The sequence below is a fragment of the Jaculus jaculus genome, chromosome 4, assembly GCF_020740685.1.
Source record: "Jaculus jaculus isolate mJacJac1 chromosome 4, mJacJac1.mat.Y.cur, whole genome shotgun sequence".
NCBI lineage: Eukaryota > Metazoa > Chordata > Mammalia > Rodentia > Dipodidae > Jaculus > Jaculus jaculus.
The window spans coordinates 87309548-87315893 of NC_059105.1; the positions used below are offsets into that span (position 1 = coordinate 87309548).

A 6346-nucleotide genomic window follows, 5' to 3' on the forward strand; every position below is an offset into this window, starting at 1 on the left:
CAAGCAGGCTTTATCCCGGGGCTAGAGGGATGGTTCAACATATAGAAATCAGTCAACATAATATACCACATAAATAAACTTAACCACAAGAGCCACATGGTCATCTCACTTGATACAGAGAAGGCCTTTAACAAAATACAACACAACTTCATGATCAAAATGCTGGAGAGCATAGGCATGTAAGGTTTATATTGCAACCAAAAATCCCAAATAATATGTAATAGGAAAACTCTCAAGGAGTTTCCATGGAGATAGGGAACAAGACAGGGGTGTCCATTCTCACCATGGCTCTTCAACATAGTACTAGAAGCCCTAGCCCAAGCAATAAGACAGGAGAAAGAGATAAAAGGGATACATATTAGCCCCATTTGTAGATGATATGATCCTATATGTAAATGACCTGAAAGTCTCCATCTCAAAACTTCTAAAAGCAGTTAATTCCTTCAGTAAGTTGGCAGAATACAAAATCAACACACAAAAAATCAGTAGCCTTTATATATATATATATACAAAGGAAAAATATACAAAGAAAGAAATCAGTGAGGCTGCCCCAGTTTCAATAGCAACAAAAAAGTAAATACCGTGGAATAACACTAAGGATGTAAAAGAACTATGTAATGAAAACATTTAAAAAAATCTCAAGAAAGAAATCAAGGAGGACTTGAGAAGATGGAAAACCTCCCATGCTCCTGGATAGGTAAAATTAACATTATAAAATTGGCAACCCTACCAAAAGCAATATACATATTTACTGCAATAACAATAACAATTCCAGCAGTATTTTTCACAGAGATAGAAAAAGGGATCTCAAAATTCATATGGAATGACATCAGGCATCCTCAGCAAAAGAAACACCTCAGGGTGTATCACCATACCCATTCTAAAGCTGTATTACAAAACCATAGTAAGAAAAACAGCATGGTATTGGTACCATGATACTGAAATATAGACCAATGGAACAGAATTGAAGACCCACACATTAGGTAAAGAAAACTGCAGCTACTTGGTCTTTGACAAAGGTGCCAATAATATAGACTGGGGAAAAGATTGCATCTTCAACAAATGGTGCTGGACAAATTTGGTAACCATATGTAGAAAAATGAAGCAAGACCCAGTCATTTCACCACATACAAAAATCAAGTCCAAATGGATTAAAGACCTTAATATAAGATCTGTAACTCTTCTCCTACAGGAAAAAATATAATAATGGGAATTCTCCACCATATAGGAGTAGGGTAAGACTTCCCAAACAAAACCCCAGTAGCCCAGGAAATTAAACAATCACTCAGCCAATGGGATCTCATGAAGCTAAAGAGCATTTGAACAATCATACCATAAGCATAGCCAAGAGATTACCCTCTGAATGGGAAAAACATTTCACCAGGTATACTACTGACAGAGCCTAATGTCCAGAATATACAAAGAACTCAAAAAACTAAACAATAAAAACTCAAACAACCCATTCCAAAAATGGGGCAGAGAACTGAATAAGAAGTTCTAAGAGGAAGAAATACAAATGGCTAACACACACTTGAGAAAATATTCAACATCCCTAACCATTATGGAAATGTAAATTAAAACAGCCATGAGATTCCACATTACTTCGTTAAGGATGGCAAACATTAAAAAAATCAACAACAAATGTTGAAGATGTGGAGAAAGAGGAACCCACATCCACTATTGGTGGGAATGTAAACTTGTACACCCACTATGGAAATCAATATGGAGATTCCTGAATGAATGAACATAGAACTACCAACAGACCCAGTTATTCCCTTATTGGGCACTTATCCTAAATTCTCCATGCTTTACTACAGAGATATTTGCTCAAACATGTTTATAGCTGTTCAATTCATTAGAGCTAAGAGCTGGAATCAACCCAGGTGTCCATCATTGGATGAATAGATAACAAAATTGTGGCACATTTACACAGTGGAATTCTACTCAGCAGTAAGGAAATCAATAATGTGAAATTTGTAGAAAAATGGACAGACTTTGAACAGATCATACCCAGTGAACTCACACAATCACAAAAAGACAAATGCTGTATGGTCTCATTTTTCTGCAGTTCCTAATCTGTACCAGCTGGAGTTGCTGATATACCAATATACAATATACAATAGGGATTGAAAGTTTTAGGGGCAGTGTGTGGAAAAAATACAAAACTAAATCCAAAATGAACTGGTACCAGAGAAACCTTTATCCTTGGAAATAGACTAAAAGATATAACTAACCATCAATAGGAGTAAGGAGGGAGCACCTGAAAAGAAAGGCCCTGGACATGGTGGGATAAAGCCTAAGCTTATTTTTTTTTCCCCTCTGCCCTGTAACTCCCAGTACCAGAAATCACTTGCTACCTACAATGAGCTGTTGATCAGAGAGACCTACAAGGTCCCCAAAACAAGACAAAGCACTTGATTACCCACCTGAACTAAAAGGTAAAACCCTATTGTTGAAGACACCACATGCTACTGACACAGAGCATGGAGAGACCTAGCTAGAGTCTGGAAGAGAGCCATTCCCCAGAGAGTTATCCCATCTACTGCTGGAAAGTGCTACATGAGCTACTGAGAGAAAGTGGCCAACAATGGTCTGAGCAACCAGAGGTCTAAGCTATTCAGAAGCAAACACCCTGACAATATGTACACGCCAGTGCAATAGTGGCACGCAGCCTTGGCAGATAACAAATAGCTTTCTGTCTGGCTAAGAGATCTGCTCAGTGTAAGAGAATCCATATCTGAAATTGGGAACCCGATCAAAATCCTTTGGAGACAAAGATTATGTTCTCCAGTGTTAAGCTCTCACTAGTCTTTGCCTAAAAGAGGGGTTACATACATTAAATTCCCCCTAAGTTAATAATGCTTATCCTACATATGCTATGCTGACTTCACCGTCCATTGGAGAATCTGTTCTTTTTCAGAAGGTAGTGAGACCCAAGGAGATTAATTACCCCTCACACTTCAGCCAAGCCACATCTGAAACCACAGAGGAACTACAGAAATGAGCAAGTGCTGCTTCCATGGAGAACCTGATAATCAGCACCAGAGTGAAGGAGACAGACCCGGAAGATACTCAACACTTACTAAAGCAGAGATCCAGAGGCTCCTAACAGCTCATCACTGAAGTAGATTTAACACTCACCCACCATGACTCATGAAATTTTGCAGAAGAGAGGGCAGAAATATTGTAAGTCACAGGTTGAGACATCATGCCAAAAGGCATTCCCTGCCCACCCCCAAAACTGACTGCTGCTCCCACAATGAATATCCCAAAACTCCAATGGGGAGTACCTGGAAGCTCACTGAGAAGAGTCCCCAGGGGGATGGGGGCAGAGATGAGGAAACACAGGGTATGAACACATGATGTCTCCATACAAAATATGCTGATGATAATAATAATAATAACAATAATAAAAGTCTAAACATAAAAGAAGGGAGAGGCAAAGGGTAGAGATTAAGATAATTTATAAGGTCGAAGAGGCCAATAAATGATTCTCACAGAGACAGAAGGAAAACACTGTCCTTTGAAGCTACTGTGATGGCTAAATGATTCAGTTTTTCCAAAATCATGGATAGAAGAGAAGCAAAGAAATGTCCAAGCTCATGACCTAGGTTTCTCCTTCCCAGCACTGGCCACTCCTTAAATTGCACGGGGATAGAAAACTAGAAAAGTAAGCAGAAAATTTCAGGAAACCTCAGTGTAATTCTCTACTGTCTCATGGTACTAATGAAATGACAGTTGGAAGTTCAGGGCCCATCAACCAGGAGGAGCTAGTTATCCACTCTCAGCTCTTTTCGTGAGTGTTTTGAATACTCTCTTCTGAAATGGAAGCAAACCTAAGATGTAGAGTTAAAAAGTCATAAACAGGCTCGAGAAAGCTGAGGAGATGGCTCAGTTGGTAAACAAGCATAAGAACCTGAGTTCAGATCCCCAGTACCCATGTAAAAATGCCAAGCATCATCAAGCACTAGGGAGAAGGAGAATGGGAAATCAGTGAGGCTCATCGGCTAGCTAGCCTAGCTGTATCAGTGAGCTCCAGGTTGAATGACATACCTGATGTGATAGAAATCTCTTGTTGTCAAGTTGACAGTTTTAGAATCACCATGTAAACAAATGTCTGGTCAGCTCTGTGAGGGATTTTCTAGATTGGATCGTGTGTTGAGATGGGAGGACTCACCCAAACTATGGAGGGCACCATTCCATGGGATGGGTGGGCTTAAAAAGGAGAAAGTGAGCTGAGCATGCATCAACCATCGACTCTCTGCTCCTTCGATGAGCTGAATGTGACGGCTGCCTCGAGCTCCTGGCAGCCTGCCCTCCCTGCTATGATAGACTATAACCTGGACCTGTGAACTGAAGTAAATCCTTCCTCCCTTACATTGATCTTTGTTAGGGTTCTTGTCTCGGCAGGGAGAAGTTGACTAATATGCCTGGTCTCAAAAAGTGAAGTGAGGCGTGGGCTCCGGCCGCCGGCAGGTAGACAGGCTCGGTGGGCCGAGCGGAGCCTCTGTAGAAGGCGCGCAGGAGTTGGGTTCTTCCGTGACAGTGACGGCCGGAGTCGTGGGCGACAGCGAACCTCGCGAGCGGGACTCATCTGCAAGACATACCCCTGCAAGGTCTCGCTCCCAGGACGACTCCAGGCAATCCAGATCAAAGTCCACAGCCAGATCTGAATCTAGGTCTAGATCCAGAAGAAGTTCTCGAAGGCATTATTCAAGGTCATGATCTCGATCCCGCTCCCACAGGCGGTCCCTTAGCGGATCTCACGGGAGATTACTGCAGACATCCTAGCCATAGTCATTCTCCCTTGTCTGCTCAAAGGCGTCACGTTTGGGAATCGAGCAAATCCTGACCCCAACTGCTGTCTTAGAGTGTTTGGGTTGAAAGAGATCTAAGAGAAGTGTGGCCCCATTGCTGACGTGTCTATTGTATATGACCATCATTCTGGAAGCTCAAGAGGATTTGCTTTTGTATATTTTGAAAATGTGGATGATGAGGAGGAAACTAAAGAATGTGCCGATGGAATGGAGCTTGATGGACGTAGAATTAGCGTTGATTTCTCCACAACAAAGAGACCACATACCTCAACTCCTGAAATTTACGTGGGGAGACCTACCTGTGGCAGCTCACATCGTTGGCATTATCATGATAGAGGATGCGATCGAGACTATGATGATCAAGATTACAATAGCAGATCATACAGAGGAGGAGGAGGCGGTGGTGGAGGATGGAGAGCTGCTTAAGACAGGAATCAGGTTACAGATCACCTTCTCCTCACTACAGTCGTGGAGGATACAGATCACGTTCCAGGTCTCAATCTTATTCCCCTCATCGCTATTAAAGCATGGAGTTGAAGATTTTCTGAAACCTGCCATAGAGCTGGGCTGCTGTTTGTGGACAATATTTTTATTGACTCCTGTTTAAAAAGTGAACAGTGCCTAGTGAAGTTAGGTGACTTTTACACCTTTTATGATGACTACTTTTGGTGGAGTTGAAATGCTGTTTTCATTCTGCATTTGTGTACTTCGGTGCTTTGTTCAAAGTTAAGTGTTTACATGTTTTGCATGTGTTTTCTTACAGTCTACATTTTGAATGCTGAAAAGTTTCTATTGTACAAAACTTCATTTAAAAAAGGGTTTTTCTACTGAATCCAGGGTATTCTGAAGATCAAGGCCTGTGTTTAAAATGCTACCAAAATGGCAAAAAGCAACAATAAAGTTTGGTTTTTTACTTTTCTTTACAAAAATAAAAAAGTGAAGTGAAGAGAATCAAGGAAAGCAGATGATGTTGACCTCTAGTCTGCACATGCATTTGCACACATAAACATGCACACAGTACACACATGTGCACCCACATGCATACAAACACACATACATGCACACATACACATACAGGCAAAAAAATGATGGCCCTACATGGATGGAGATGTAGCTCAATTGGTAGAGTGCTTGCTAATATGCATAGAGCCTTGGGTTCAATTTCCAGAACTGCATAAACCTGGATGTGGTGGCACATCCCTGTAATTCTAGTACTCAGTAGGTAGAAGCAAAAATAACAAAAGTTTAAGGTCATCCTTGGCTACTTAACAAATTCATTGCCAGCTTGGAATGCATAAAAACTTATCTTAAAGGGAGGGAATATAGAACTTGAGAGATGGCTTAGCTGTTCAGGTGTATTCATATGAATCCTAAGGACCCAGGTTTAATTGTCCAGATCCCCATGTAAGCCAGATGCACATGGTGGCACATGTATCTGGAGTTCATGTGCTAGAGGCCCTGGTGTGCCCATTCTCTCTCCCTCACCCTCTCTCTCTCTCTCTCTCTCTCCCCCCATCTCTGTCTCAAAT

General features: G+C 41.4%; 1 pseudogene; it reads left to right on the forward strand.

The window, feature by feature from the left end:
* The first annotated feature begins 3279 nt into the window (after window positions 1-3279).
* Window positions 3280-5513, forward strand: LOC101611938 (annotated as a pseudogene).
* The last annotated feature ends 833 nt before the right edge of the window (window positions 5514-6346 follow it).